This window comes from Neoarius graeffei, chromosome 26, assembly GCF_027579695.1.
Source record: "Neoarius graeffei isolate fNeoGra1 chromosome 26, fNeoGra1.pri, whole genome shotgun sequence".
NCBI lineage: Eukaryota > Metazoa > Chordata > Actinopteri > Siluriformes > Ariidae > Neoarius > Neoarius graeffei.
In genome coordinates this window covers 56,833,167-56,850,097 of record NC_083594.1, presented here as the reverse complement: position 1 = coordinate 56,850,097, position 16,931 = coordinate 56,833,167, and positions in this window count along the sequence as shown.

Below are 16,931 nucleotides of genomic sequence, written 5' to 3'. Positions count from 1 at the left end.
TAGCTCAAAGCTTAAACATGACCCTAACAACCATCTGAATAAGCTACAAATTAAAAATTTGCCCAAGTGCCTACTCAATGCGATGGAAGTTCTTTCTCCGATGTCCGCGCTGAGGGTCGCAGTCCGAGGAGAGGAGGTTAGCGGCGCGTTGCGTCCAACCGCGGCTAACGAAGCAGGGAGATGGAGGCCTAGCTGGCCCACGGTGCTTCAGGAGAAACCTCCGGTGATGCGTCGACGAGAAAAAGCTGAGAGGAGCGAAGCTGTCCGCAAATGCCTCTTAGCGTGGAAAACTACTTAACTGTAGTTAAAACTTTGCAAAGGTTTAGAATCAAAACCACTATATCGCTGAAACTTAGCGGGTCGTTCAAAAGTTCGGCCGAAACTAATTTGAACAGGCTGTTCTCAGACAATAGCGGTTAGTCTCAACACTGTAGGCGAGCGTGCCTACAGTCCATCCGACCACTCCAGTAGTCAGAACATGAGAGGACGAATCGAGGCGCTCTCGATACAGTTAAAGCAGTTCCACTTTACGTCACATCCGGGTGGAGCGCGCAAGGAATTGTGGGATCGTTATAGGGGGCGCTGGCGAGTTACCAACACTGGGTTCCAGACTACTTTTTTGGAACTTGCTCCAAACTCAATTCTGATGTGCTGGCATGTGCCACCAGACCATAAGACACTTCACCACACTCTTTTCTTTGGAAAACAGACAACTTCATCAGGAAAAACCCTTATATCTCGCTCCCTGAAAGACATTGGAGGAAACTTTCACCACAGGGTCGTACAGACTGGGCTCCTCTATCAAATTCCAGTGCTATTACACTAGGATTAGGGTCAATTCCAAAAATCGAGTCTCAATTCCAAGAATCGAGTCTCAATTCCGATTAGGGTTAGGAGTTTGAGACTCGATTCTTGGAATTGAGACTCGATTCTTGGAATTGAGACTCGATTCTTGGAATTGAGACTCGATTCTTGGAATTGAGACTCGATTCTTGGAATTGAGACTCGATTCTTGGAATTGAGACTCGATTCTTGGAATTGAGACTCGATTCTTGGAATTGAGACTCGATTCTTGGAATTGAGACTCGATTCTTGGAATTGAGACTCGATTCTTGTTATTTTTGATCTCAGGGGCAAATTAGGGTTGGGACTTGATATCTGGAACTTGATATCTGGAATTCAGACTTAATATCTTGAACCCATTAGGTTTCACACTTGATATCGGGAATTCAGACTTGATATCTGGAGCAAATTAGGGTTGGGACTTGATATATGGAACCTGGACAAAAAAAAAAAACATTTTATTGCATTTCAATAACTTTAATGCACTTCCATGTCTTTAATAAAGCCACAATTTAATGCACTTCCATATCTTTAATGAAGCCACACCCTCCAGACTGGGTTTTTGGACTTCAGACTACTTTTTTGGAACTTGCTCCAAACTCAATTCTGATGTGCTGGCATGTGCCACCAGACCATAAGACACTTCACCACACTCTTTTCTTTGGAAAACAGACAACTTCATCAGGAAAAACCCTTATATCTCGCTCCCTGAAAGACATTGGAGGAAACTTTCACCACAGGGTCGTACAGACTGGGCTCCTCTATCAAATTCCACTGCTATTACACTAGGATTAGGGTTAATTCCAAAAATCGAGTCTCAATTCCAAAAATCGAGTCTCAATTCCAAAAATCGAGTCTCAATTCCAAATATCTAAAGGTCTACGGCTTCGTGGACACATCAGCCATGATTGGGGATCCCAAGTTAGGGTGTGCGACGATTTTGAAGCCGCGGGGACATTCGGGTAATTTTTCACGAATATTTTTACACTTTTTTCTTACCTTTGACCTTTGGGCGTATCTCGGGACAGGAAGGTGCTAGAGACTCGGTTCCAAGTCAGGCGCGCTCAGCGCCCTCGATTTAGGGGGGGTAGACTTGATTCCGAGTCAATAGCACCTTTTCCTGATTTTTTTGTGAATATTTTCAACTATTTTTATGAGGCCTTTGGCCGATTGCGTTTTGGGCCACTGTTCTGGACAGGAAGGTCGTACGGACGTCAGACAAGTATGCCCCGTTTCGTCTCACTTAGGGCTATCTACTCATACCACATTTGTTACGATTTGACCGCGTTTTAGGTGCGAGACGGTAGGTCACACCCCTGCGGTTCGGCCCCCGAAAAACGTGGGAGGAAAGTTTCACCACAGGTTCATACAGCCCGGCCTACTGTACCAAAATCCAGCGGCGCGAGACCCTAGCCCGAAAAGGCGGGCCGTGATTGGACATAAATCAAAATTCCAACAGGCAATGTCTAAGCAATGGAGGCCTCAACTCAAGTCCAAGGTCCTAACCTATTTTTATTGTTTGTGAAAGAAGTGTGTGGGGGACGGGCAGTGGCAGCAGAGAGCTTCTTCTAAGAGCTTTTTCTTTGACTTTGACAAGGCCCCGGACTAGTTTTTTGGAACTTGGTCCAAACTGAATTCTGATTGGCTGGGACACGCCCCCCGACTCTAGGACACACCCTCCAGACTGGATTTTTGGACTTCAAACTACTTTTTTGGAACTTGGTCCAAACTGAATTCTGATTACCTGGGATGGGCCACAGGCCACGCCCCCGTACTCTTTTTTTGGGAAACCAGACAACTTTATCGGGAAAAAAGCCCATAACTCGGCCCCCGAAAAACATGGGAGAAAAGTTTTACCGCAGGCTCGTACAAACCGGGCTCCTCTAACAAAACCCAAAGGCGTGAAACCTAGGCGCAAAAAAATTGACCGTTTTTGGAGGGAAAATGAAATTCCAACCGGCAATGTCTAAGCAATGAGTTAGGTTAGGACTCGTTCCGGAAATCAAGTCCAAAGTCCTAACCGAGTGATTTCCAGAGTCATTTCACCCACTTGAAAGTCAGAAAAGTCATTTCTGATGGGACATTGTGTTTCAGCATCCCATATAACCCCTGGGAGTGGGGAAAAAAAAAAATAAAAATTTTGGATGATTTTAGGCCCACAGTGTCGAGTAAAGGTATTAGGCCTTTGACCCATCCGTAGGGTCTGGCAACGAGGCCAATTTTTTTTTTCAAAAATCCGTGAAATATGGTTACCCTGAGCCCCACGCATCCTTTTTTGTACACATACAACTTTCAGCCTGCAAAAGGGCTCGCTCTGAAGTGAAGGAGTTAGGGTTAGCGGGTTAGGGAAATAGACTTCATTTCCGGAATTAAGCCTATTGACAGTATCCTATACCCGGAACGAGGCCTAACCTTTCACAAAAACATTTTTTTAAAAATCATGTCTCCAAAATAGGTAGACTCCAAATGGGCTGAAACGTTCTCCTAACACCTTCCCCCGGGAAGTTTTTTGGCATGTGGGACTTGGGCAAATTTTCACTACCGGCCTTCCATTGAAATGAATGGGTTAGGGTTTATTTTTGAATAACTCTGAAACTAAAAGTCCTATGGCTTCGCGGATGCCTCGGCCACGATCGGGGACTCCGAGTTAGGGTGTGCGACGATTTTGAAGCCGCGGGGACATTCGGGTAATTTTTCACGAATATTTTTACACTTTTTCTGACCTGTGACCTTTGGGCGTATCTCGGGACAGGAAGGAGCTAGAGACTCGGTTCCAAGTCAGGCGCGCTCAGTGCCCTCGATTTAGGGGGGGTAGACTTGATTCCGGGTCAATAGCACCTCTTCCTGATTTTTTTGTGAATATTTCCAACTATTTTTACGAGGCCTTTGGCCGAGTGCGTTTTGGGCCGCTGTTCCGGACAGGAAGGTCGTACGGATGTCAGACGAGTATCCCCCATTTCGGCTCGCTTAGGGCTATCTACTGATAGGGGCGCGAGACCCTAGCCCGAAAAGGCGGGCCGTGATTGGACGAAATCTAAATTCCAACCGGCAAGTCTAAGCAATGGGTTGGGTTAGGACTCGTTCCGGAAATCAAGTCCAAAGTCCTAACCGAGTGATTTCCTGAGTCATTTCATCCACTTGAAAGTCAGAAAAGTCATTTCTGATGGGATATTGTGTTTCAGCACCCCATATAGGCCCTGGACGTGGGAAAAAATAAAATAAAATTTTGGATGATTTTAGGCCCACGGTGTCGAGTAAGGGTATTAGGCCTTGGACGTAGGGTCTGGCAACGAGGCCGATTTTTTTTTTTTCAAAAATCCGTTAAATATGGTTACCCTGAGCCCCACGCATCCTCTTTGTACACATACAACTTTCAGCCTGCAAAAGGGCTCACTCTGAAGTGAAGGAGTTACAATTAAGGTTAGCGGGTTAGGGAAATAGACTTCATTTCCGGAACGAATCCTAACCTAACTCATTGCTTAGACATTGCTGGTTGGAATTTCATTTTCCCTCCAAAAACAGTCAATTTTTTTGGGCCTAGGTTTCGCGCCTTTGGGTATCGGTAGAGAGCCGGGTCTGTGCGGCCCTACGGTAAAAGTTTTCTTGGGTGTCTTTCGTGGACCGAGTTATGGGCCATTTTTGGAATGATTTTGAATTGAATTTTGAAATAAATGGGTTAGGGTTTGTTTTTGAATAACTCTGAAACTAAAGGTCCTACGGCTTCGCGGACACATCGGCCATGATCGGGGACCCAGAGTTAGGGTGTGCGACGATTTTGAAGCCCCGGGGACATTCGGGTAATTTTTCATGAATATTTTTACACTTTTTATCTGACCTTTCACCTTTGGGCGTATCTCGGGACAGGAAGGTGCTAGAGACTCGGTTCCAAGTCAGGCGCGCTCAGCGCCCTCGATTTGGGGGGGGTAGACTTGATTCCGGGTCAATAGCACCACTTCCTGATTTTTTTGTGAATATTTCCAACTATTTTTATGAGGCCTTTGGCCTAGTGCGTTTTGGGCCGCCGTTCCGGACAGGAAGGTCGTACGGACGTCAGACAAGTATGCCCCGTTTCATCTCGCTTAGGGCTATCTACTGATAGGGGCGCGAGACCCTAGCCCGAAAAGGCGGGCCGTGATTGGACGAAATCAAAATTCCAACCTGCAAGTCTAAGCAATGGGTTGGGTTAGGACTCGTTCCGGAAATCAAGTCCAAAGTCCTAACCGAGTGATTTCCAGAGTCATTTCACCCACTTGAAAGTCAGAAAAGTCATTTCTGATGGGATATTGTGTTTCAGCATCCCATATAAGCCCTGAGAGTGGGGGAAAGAAAAAAAAAAAAAAACTTTTGGATGATTTTAGGCCCACGGTGTTGAGTATGGGTATTAGGCCTTTGACGTAGGGGCTGGCAACGAGGCCAATTTTTTTTTTTCCAAAAATCCGTTAAATATGGTTACCCTGAGCCCCACGCATCCTTTTTTGTACACATACAACTTTCAGCCTGCAAAAGGGCTTGCTCTGAAGTGAAGGAGTTAGTGGTAGCGGGTTAGGGAAATAGACTTCATTCCAAGTCAGAAAAGTCATTTCTGACTTCAAACCGTGCGGCTCAATCGGACTCGGTGTGCTATTACTTTGCACGACCCGTTTATCCCCATTCATTTATATGGGCTTCTTTGGATATACGTGAGATCTCGCCCGCAGATGGCGCCAAAACACAAGCAATAACACTGTGCTTCTCAACTTCAGTTCGACAGGGAATATTGGTGTGATTTTCTGGGGTCTCCTCACAGGGCCCGGCTAAGCGTGCTGCATCACTCTTGCGATTTCCCACAGGGGAATTGTCTAGTCATTCTTATTATTGTTTTTTTTTTTTTTTAAATCCATTAAATATGGATACCCTGAGCCCCATGCATCCTTTTTTGTACACATACAACTTTCAGCCTGCAAAAGGGCTCGCTCTGAAGTGAAGGAGTTAGGGATAGCGGGTTAGGGAAATAGACTTCATTTCCAGAATTAGGCCTAGTGACAGGATCCTATAACCGGAATGAGGCCTAACCTTTCAAAAACATTTTTTAAAAAATCATGTCTCCAAAATAGGTCGACTCCAAATGGGCTGAAACGTGCTCCTAACACCTTCCCCCGGGAAGTTTTTTGGCAAGTGGGACTTGGGCAAATTTTCACTACCGGCCTTCCATTGAAATGAATGGGGTAGGGTTTGTTTTTGAATAACTCTGAAACTAAAAAGGTCCTACGGCGTCGCGGACGCCTCGGCCACGATCGGGGACCAGGAGTTAGGGTGTGCGACGATTTTGAAGCCGCGGGGACATTCGGGTAATTTTTCACGAATATTTTTACACTTTTTTTCTGACCTTTCCCCTTTGGGCGTATCTCAGGACAGGAAGGTGCTAGAGACTCGGTTCCGAGTCAGGCGCGCTCAGCGCCCTCGATTTAGGGGGGGTAGACTCGATTGCGGGTCAATAGCACCTTTTCCTGATTTTTTTGTGAATATTTCCAACTATTTTTATGGGCCTTTGGCCTAGTACGTTTCGGGCCGCCGTTCCGGACAGGAAGGTCGTACGGAGGTCAGACGAGTATCCCCCGTTTCGTCTCGCTTAAGGCTATCTACCGATACTGCATTTGTTACGATTCGACCCCGTTTTAGGGGCGAGACGGTCGGACTTGATTTTTGGAACTCGGACTAGTTTTTTGGAACTCGTTCCCGGTTTCCCAAAAAAACACTTTGGGGGAGTGGCCTGGGGTCCGGGGGCACGTCCCGGCATATCGGAATTAAGTTTCGAGCGATTTCCAAAAAAGTAGTCTCGGATCCGGAAATCGGGTCTGGGGGGGGCGTGGCCTAGGGTCCGGGGGCGTGTCCCAGCCTATCAGAATCGAGTTTGGGGCAAGTTCCAAAAAACTAGTCCCAATTCCAAAAATCGAGTCTGGGGGGCATGTCCCAGCCAATCAGAATCAAGTTTGGGGCAAGTTCCAAAAAACTAGTCCCAATTCCAAAAATCGAGTCTGGGGGGCGTGGCCTAGGGTCGGAGGGCGTGTCCCAGCCAATCAGAATCAAGTTTGGGGCAAGTTCCAAAAAACTAGTCCCAATTCCAAAAATCGAGTCTGGGGGGCGTGGCCTAGGGTCCAGGGGTGGTCCGCAACCAATCAGAATTGAGTTTGGGGCAAGTTCCAAAAAACTAGTCTGGAGTCCAGAAAACATGTCTCTAGTGTTAGAGCGCCACCTAGAGGCCAATATGCCCTCGGCCTAGCCGACTGTGCTAAGCTAGCCCAATTCCACAAACTGTGTTCTTGGAATTCCAAGTTACATAGGCTTAACAATGGTCGTAATCTGTCGTGACCGGTCACGACAAAAAACATCCAACTCCACAGTCCCCGCAATGGGGCCGGTTCCACAAATCCTGGGAGGGGTCGCACATCACTCTAGGACCTTCCGAACGGACGCTAGAGCCAAAAAACCAAATGGTCTGATATGGTCTGGGCAGACATTTACCTTATTTACCCTAACCAGATAACTCCGGAATGCAAGGTCGTAGAGACTCGGGAGTGGGTGGTGTCCCACATAATTCGAGGTCTCTGAACACGCCAGACGTGGTCCCGTGTCTCTACGACCTTCCGTTCCAGAGATATCGTCAAAATAAAATAACCCATTTTTTTGGCTCTGGCTCCGCCCCCGATGTCGCAGCATAACGGGTTTGGTATCAGCGGATAGCCCTAGGCCAGCTGAATCCAGGCAGGGGTCGCACATCACTCTAGGACCTTCCGAACGGACGCTAGAGCCAAACAACCAAATGGTCTGATATGGTCCGGGCAGACATTTACCTTATTTACCCTAACCCTATTTACCCTATAACCTAACCCTACCTTAACCCTAACATCAGCGGATAGCCCTGGGCCAGCTGAATCCAGGCAGGGGTCGCACATCACTCTAGGACCTTCCGAACGGACGCTAGAGCCAAAAAAACAAATGGTATGATATGGTCTGGGCAGACATTTACCTTATTTACCCTAACCCTAACCTAACCCTTAACCCTAACCCTCCGTTCCAGAGATATCGCCAAAATAAAATAAAATAACCCTTTTTTCGGCTCTGGCTCCGCCCCCCGATGTTGCAGCGTAACGGTTCCATTATCAGTGGATAGCCCTGGTCCAGCTGAATCCATAGAGGGGTGGAACGTCGCTGTAGGACCTTCAGAACCGACTCCAGAGCCAAAAAGGAGGATGGCAGGGGGTGCCAAACCTCGCTTTTATCCCCTTACCCTAACCCTAGAAAATTCCTAATGGCATTTTAGAAACATGTAAAAGTATTCAAATGATTAAATGTAATAATTTTAGTTTTTATAACCAATTTTAGCCCATTCAAACTCAATGGAAAATGGAATTTGCTTAGTCATTCTCTAACAAGGAAGGGGAGGGGCCTTCCTAAAAGTATAAATAGAACACAGGCTCAAACACAGGCACACATGCATTGATTCTTCTGCTATCCAGCGTTTATCTCCCAAAAGTCTATTTCTAGACTGAAGGAAGCTCTGGGTTTTTTTTTTTGATTAAACAAAATCCAACCTTTATCTTCCAAAAGTCTATTTCTAGACTAAACAGAACACTACCTATTCAAAAGATTTTTTTGTGGTCTTTCACTCATCTTGTGGCCAAACCGTATAATTGCATCTGAATATTATCATCAAGATCTGTAAATTGATGTAAGTTTTTGCTGGTAATAATTTACAGACCCTTTCTTTAAAAACGGAATATTGGCCACCCAAATACATTTAAAACACACTGTTTATTTATTTATTTATTTTTATTTTTTGTCTCTAGCAAGCCAACGCCTGAAGGTACATACGGTACCTAAACGTCGCGACTGGCTTGCCCCCCCCAACCTTTTTTTCCCCCCCTTGTTTTAAACAAAGTTTATTTCCTTCTATTTCCCCCTTCTTCTGTCTTCTTTTTCACAATATGAGTGAGTGGACAGTGGTACAACGGGGCAAGTCCCGTCGAGGCCTTATGCATATAGCACAATGGTACCATAACCCACGTTATATTGAATATAGACCCCCATTCAACAAAAAGGAACAGAAAGAGTCGTAACCCTTATTATTCAGATAATAGGTTTGCGGTCTTAGCTGATAAAGGGAACCACTCACGGAGTGTCTTTAAGGGCAGAACTCAAAATCGAGACACCTCTAATCAAAGGACTAAGGTAAGATGGGCAGCAACAACCCCTACTAAAAACAGCACACAAAACAATACACCAATCACTGACCGGGACAGGCAGAACATCAAATCGATGTATAGCCTCATCCGTTCGATTCATCACTTAAGCAAGGTTTCAACCTCTGAGCCCCACACGCCAACCGCCATCTTTACAAAGGCTCACTGAAACCTTGTGCACGATCATAAAGCCGGCCTCTCCTTCAGAGCGCACTCAATTACTGTTAGAGGGTAATGCGAGGAACTGGCTCTATAACACCAATTTGATTTTGGAGGAACATTACAAACAAAATATTGACTCTGTTTTGGAAATCTTAAAGAATGAAATCAAGGGCGATTGGCACCCTCTGTTCGATATGGCCATCAGGTGGGCCAATCGCAATTATGGCAAGAAACTTCAAAGAGCCACCCTTGACCAGGCCCAAGCAGAACTAGCCTCCTCACTGGACAATCATGCAATCGGGTGCGAGACGTCCAGTCGACCTAGAAGGGCGGAACAGGGCGTGTGCAAAACAACATCTGTTACGGAAGTGACATTGAGCCAGTTCTCAGAGGAGGACTTTCCGCCCCTTCCCAGGAGGGTGCTGCCACCTCCCCGCTCCCAGACAATACCTGGGACAGCACTCCTGCACCTAAATCTCCTCACCGGCCTCAGCCTAGACAAAGAAACCCCAATGTTATAGAGGAGACTTGCACGCAATGGTGTGAGATCGTTTCGGATCCTCCGCCCACGGTTCGAAACGACTCGAACCCATGGCCTCTGCGTGAGCCTCCTGAAGTACAGACAAACAATGTCATGGCGATAGTTCACGAACCTCCTCGATCAGATTCGTCCCAACAAGTGGAACAGGAGGAACTTCTAATCTCACCCGTAGATAAGGAACCAGATGAGGAGGCATCCACAAGAATGTCTCTCTCACCGGTCATAGAAAGGTTGGCCCGTCACAAAAATTTCCTCACCCATTAGCACACGTTGTAATACAGATACTGTTCCTGAAGCTGGTTTGGAATGGTGGAAGCCACCACAACAAAGGCTCAGACCCACTAGACATCTTAAAACAAACAGGAAATTACAGGATTGAAATCTCTCAATCACCAAAAAAAAAAAAAAAAAGGTTAATCATAGGGGATTCCAATCTCAGCAGGATAGTAGAATATCGCATTCCGGACCTACAAATTGACAGTTTCCCAGGGGCGACCTTTGCACATGCAGCAAACGTCATGCTTCATGCAATTCTCAATTGAAAAGTCGAAAAAGTCATTTTGGCATTCACCACAGAGACCAACTCGTAGACAAAACGGCCACAAAACAATTGCAAAAGGCCATCAACCAGGCCAGAGAGACTTTCACAACCACAAAAATTTGGATACCTCTGGTCAATTAATTTTTCACCCTACACTAGCCCCAACCCAACTTAACCCTAGCCTTAGCCCCTAACCCAAAACCTAGCCTGGGGTACTTACCAGGCACTTGTGGAGCATCGAGGATGGGGCTTGGGAAGGACAGGGCACAACATAGCCCTGGCCTAGGCCAGGACGTGGATCTTTCGGGAAACCCTAACCAACCATGACTTTCCAGGAGCCTTAGGACCCCTGCTAATATCTGATGTGTGAACTAGCTCGCTATGTGTAAATCTCAAACTTTTTTGTTATTGATAAGATTATTTGAGGTGTACCTGTTACTCTTTCAGAACACACGGGATGTTCCAACCAGCGCATGCCCACACACACACACACACACCGGCGTGTGTTTTTCTGCTCCCAAAGTCCACTTCTTCCTCAGCACTGCTCTGGGCTCCTAGCTCCGTTTCCATGCGCGTCATTAATCTGCCGCTTTGGCTTAACCAACTGTAGAATATCTGCATTTGTTTATTCGAATCGACCAATTACGTTTAACTCACCACACCCTTCCGTGTAAATATATATTCACATCCGACAATAAACCGAGAAACATCTCTGACCTGGTCTCTGTCTCAGTGATGTCACTTCCAGGCCTGTGAGGAAACCAGTCTGAACAACACACGCACAGGGATTATCAATTCAGTCTTCTATTCCCAAAATGTGGATGCATTTTATACCCTATTTGGAACGTTTCGTGGCATATTACAGACCCTCCAGGATTTCGCGATGTTGCGATTTGCAACTTCAACGCAAATTCAACCAATCCCCGCGAATAATTCTTTTTTTTGGTTTTTATGGCGGTTGGCAGCTTAGCGTAAAAGCAGCATTACCGCCACTTGCTGGACTGGGGTGTGGTTCAGAAGCCTATTCTATCCCTATAAGGATGGGAGTAAATAAAGAAAATAAACTAAAATAAAATAGGGAAATAATAAAAGAGGGACAAAGAACTAAATTCTGTGAATAAGGCCTGTATTTTTGAGAAATCTAAACACAAAGTTGAAGCAAATATCTCCTGAACTTCTTCGTAAAATTTCCTTCAGGTCTAGTCTCAACTTTTCCCTTTCCAGCTGTTCCATTAATATTTGTCTTTCTTCCTGATACCTGGGACAATGACAGAGCACATGCTCTACAGACTCTGGGCTACCACAGAACTCACAGTTTCCATCAGCATGTTTTTTTAATTATCGCTAAAGTGCTGTTTAGTCTTGTGTGTCCAAATCTCATTCTAGAGAGCACATCTTCCTCCCCCTTACTCCTGTTTGAAGATCTAGGCCGTCCTAAGATGCCCTGGATATTATGGAAGTGTCTTCCTGTTTGCCCACTATCCCATAGGGTTTGCCATCTTTCTCTCATTCTCTGCTTTACTATGCTTTTGATTTCAAACTTGCTGTAGTCCACCTCTAAATCTATATTATCATTACCAGCAGCCTCCTTAGCACACCTGTCAGCAAGTTCATTGCCAACCACACCTAAGTGGGTAGGAACCCATACAAATGATAATTTAATCCCATCCTGTAATAGTTTATCGGTGACTTGTGCTATTTTGAACACTATCTTGCCTAGAAGTTGATTGCCAAGTTTTAATACTAAATCAATGCTGAACTTGAGTCTGAGGCAATTACTACCTTTCCAGGCCTATGTACCTCCACCCATTGCAATGCTAGCCACACAGCTAGTAATTCAGCCGTATAGACTGCCAAATCATCAGTAACTCTCTTACCAACTTCAATTTTAAGTTCTGGGATGACATATGCTACCCCTACTGTCCTATCTGTGTGCTTAGATGCATCTGAAAATATTTTAGTTTCTTCGCCATATTTCATTTACAGTAGGAGCCTTCTACTTTTTTTCTCTCCGTGCGGATACCGTGCGGATTCCTGCCGTCTCCCATGAGGTTTCCATGAACCCCCCTTGTTCTATGCAAAGTCTAAACACGCCCCAACACGCTCATTCATTGCATTACATAGTGTCGCCATTAGAGGGCGCTCCTCTCACACGAAAACCAGAGCCGTGTATACACCCATTCAGGACGGGAACAATAACAAAGCCCCTAAGGTCGATTGGTCCCAGGCATACTGTACTTCCAGTGAAACTTAAACAGTCAGCTGTACCCTACTGTACTGTACATGAGCATTTTTTTTCTGCTGCATGGTCTACATTTCCTTGTTGTTGGTCATGTAGTCATTTACCAATTCTGGCAACATGTGGTTGAAGTAAAATTTACAAAGATGCTGAATTTGTTGGTTTTTGTAATTTGGGTGAAATGGTATGTCCAATTCCAAGTAGGGGCCTGGACGAATGAAACACTTTTTACTTAATGGTCATTTTCAAAGATAATGAAGCAGATGAAAATTACTTTGTCATAGATCATACAACCCACATGTGTATTCTATTAGTTGCAAATGTAATTTCACACAGCCGTTAAGGTATCACGCTGATTTTAACTTCGAACGCAACATGTTGTTCGTTTCAACCGTCCCGCACTGTCGGGACAATTGAAACACGTATGCGGGATGAATGAAACATCGTGTTGTAAACAGAAACCATTCACTGTACTCTGAGCCGGCCCGTGGCATAGTCAATTTAGGCAAATGCTAAGGGCGCTGCGTCCATCCAGGGGCGCAGAAACGGGGGGAAAAAAATTATGACTTCCACTATTCTGAAAACGAGTCAGCATTATAATGTCTTAGCCTAATTTAATTGTACAGCAAAGCATGTAGTCAGGGTGCGATTTGTCAAAAAAAGCGGGGTGGGGTGTGGTGGTGGTTGTTAATCATGAAACAATAAGCACTCAAGTGCGCATCTGCGGCTATTCTCTGTTTTGGCCATGTAATAGCCTAAGTGTTGTTGGCTAAAGAGTGTTTTTGCATAACGTAGATAACTGACATAGATCTGTTGCTTGTTTTGAATATGGCTGCACTTGGAGCAGTCTGTCGGTGTCGTTGAGCAGTCTGGGCTGAAGTAAAGGTCTTTTATGCACCGAACACGTTTCGCAGCGAGATATTCCAATGGTGCCTGGCACGTTTTTTTTAATAAAACACAGTTGCTTTGTTGATCTGTGTTCTCAATAAAATGACAGTTTAGCAGCTCATTCAAGCAACCATGTTGCGACGAGCTTCCTGGAGGAAAATATAATAAACGCATTGAAAACAAGAAACAAATCAGTGCGTCAAGACTGCAGGGAAACGAAACAAGCACTCAGATGTGTTCTCTTTACCAGCGCCGGCGATTGCCTAGAGCGCAAAGTGTGCCCAGGGGCGCCAAGGGCGACCAAAACCCCACCAAAAAGGAGGGATGGAGTTATTGAATGGAGATGTTACCAAGTGCATCAGTGGTGTTCAGTGTTTTCAACCACTGTGCTGCCGAACTCTAGTACCGCGGAACACTAGTGTGCCGTGAGAGATCACCAAGTGTACCGTGGGAAATTATAGAATGACTGTATATTGTAAGTATTGGGAACAGCGTTTTAGTTTCAGTCAACATTTTCTATTGGTGATGTGCCTGGAGATTTTTTCATTGAAAAACGTGCGCCCTGGCTCATGAAAGGTTGAAAACCTTTTTTACAACACCTCTGATGCGGCTGGGGATGTAGAAATACTGTACGCGCTCCTTACCTCTGCTGTTACACTACCTGTGACAGTAGCTTCTGCTGAAAGAAGCTTTTCAAAATTAAAACTGCTGAAGACATACTTAAGGTCAACAATGAGTCAAGAACGTCTGAATGGGCTTGCTGTAATGAGCATCAACCAAGAGATCTCAAGAGAAATATCATTTGATGATATTATCAAGGAATTTGCCATTAGGAAGACCAGACGAGTCCCATTGTAATGTTACTTCAATAACAAAGTACCCATACAGCAATAGCACTTTTGTTTGAAAATACAGCCCATTGATGTCCTAACAGGGTGCTTAAGTTTGCACAATTTAGAATTGTAGAATTTTTTATTCATTTAATTTGTTAATTCTTCAGAGATGATTTAACTTTTAATAGCAAAAAAGAAACTAAAAACAATTTCTTGTTTATTGTCCATGCACTACACTTTGAACAGGGTGCGGAAGAGTTTTTGCCCATTATATGGAGATATGTATTGAATTTGTGTGGTCATTTTACTTTGTGACACTTTATGTGAATAATGATTAACAATAATAACAATAATGAAAAAGATAACAATGACTTATTGTTTATTGTCCATGCACTGTACATTGTTTAAAAGTAATAGAATAGAGTGATTAGATTAAAGTGTTATTTAGATGTTATTAGAGGGTTTTTTTTCTGGGGGGGGCGCTAAAACTCAATCTCGCCTAGGGCAGCCAAAGACCTACTGTAGAGCCGGCCCTGACTGTACTCTATTTTTTATGAACCAAACCTGACAGCATACTACTATACTGTACTTGTCATGGGTAAAATTGTATGTAATTTCTCAAACTATAAATGGAATACTGCCCATCACTCAGACAATGTATATCACATCTTGGCCGACCCAGCTTTGACCCAATACAAAATGTGTGCATTTCACTTTTGTGCCTTCAGTAGACTGCTGTATTGAACAGACTGTTGAGACCGGCCCTTTTCACACCTAAAAGCACTGCTTGTTAACGTGTTCGCCATCCAAGCTGGACCACTGACACACCCCATCACACCCCCATCCCCCTCCCTGTCAATATAATATGACTGCGCTTAGATCCAGTACAACAAAAATATGACGCGCATCAGCAGAGAGAGTTCCCAACAGATTCATGCAATGAGGCGAGAAGGAAAGTCCACACAAGAAATAAGAAAAAGTTTGGCATGCCGTGGAATTAAGGTTACAATGCAAGCTGTGAGATATCACTACAAAGAGAGGCCACCCCGTCGCTCTGGTCCAAGGAAATTGCATACGTAAGTATCCAACCCGTGAAACGACTTAAGAAGGCCACTTATAGCCTACCATTAGACTTTCCAACCTAACGTGTTTCATTTTATTTTCACAGCAATGTCCTCTCTGCAATCGACGAGATGACTAAAGCCAACACTGAAATGAATGCCCTGGCTGTTCAACCAAGATTCAAGGCCGATTTTGGTATTGAACTGAGCTTAACAAGCATACGCCGTGCTCGCAGACAAATGGGTTGGAAATTTTCCTCGACCCGTTTCTGTCCAATGCTGAAAGAACGCAACAAAGAGGCAAGGTGGGGAGTCTCGTGGGATCATTGAGCAGGATGGTCGCATAGAAGGAGCTCTCCCATAGACCCACCGATTTTACCCTGAAATTCGATATATTATGCGTTTCATCGTTGAGTAGTGACTTATAATGTACTGCTGATCAGTCAAAAGTTGTTATAAGACGGGATTTAATGTACAATGTCGACGAGAACAGCGGCTAAACAAAACCCGGCCATACCAGCGGCTAGTAAGCTAACATCAATGGCTGGAGCTAGCAAGGGGGACGGAGAAAGTGTGCTAGCATCCATGCAGCAGTCACTGGAGAAAGCTATGAAGGAAATGGGAAGAGTTGGGAAACTTTTGACGACACTCCAGACTGAAATATCCGACATAAAAGAAAACAATGTTGTGCTTCGGACGGACATGGACAGTGTTATGCAGCGACTTGAGGAAGCGGAGAGCCGCATTTCCCAACTTGAGGACGAAAACGTTCAGTTACGCCAAGAGGCAAGTACGAGTTCTAAAACCTGCGAGGAGTTACGCTATGCAGTGGAAGATGCAGCAAATCGTGACAGGCGCCAAAATTTAAGGCTCATCGGGCTGAAGGAAAAACTGGAAGGTAACAAGCCGTCAGACTGCGTGAGAACTATCATCTCCGAGGCCCTTGGGATTGAACTGGACAGAGGTCAGCTGCAGCGAGTGCACCGAGTCCCGACTACTATGTCAGAGAACACCGACAATCTCTCACCAAGACCTATCATCATTCGCTTTCTGAGCTACTTGGAGAGGGAGAGAGTGTTGATGGCTGCGAAGAAGAAATATAAAGACAAGGAAGATGTAATATGGAAAGGCTGCAAGTTGTCATTTTTCCCTGACATGACAAAAGAAACGGCAGCAAAGAGGAGAAAGTTTAAGGATGTTAAAAGTCGGCTACACAGACTGGACGTGCGGTTTACACTGGGCTTCCCCGCAGAGATGCGCTTCACCTGGCGAGGAAAAAAAGTGAAGTTCACGGACGACAGAAAGGCGATGGACTTTCTGGACAGTCAGACAGGACAGCAAGATGTGGAGGAGGAGGTGTCCAATGGTCGTGAGTCAACAGATGAATAACTAAATTCCGAAAAGAAGAAAGGATTCGTTACGTTTTGCGCTGTGGCCGTTTGCCATTTTGTTCCTTAAGACTTTTAGACGTGAGTATATGAGTGGACAATTGATTTGAAGTGCCTACTACAACATGGCTTGCTGAATATCAGGATAGTATTGTCCGAAAATGTGATATCAGAATAAAAGTTCTACTGACTAGGTCAGCAACAAGGGAATATTTA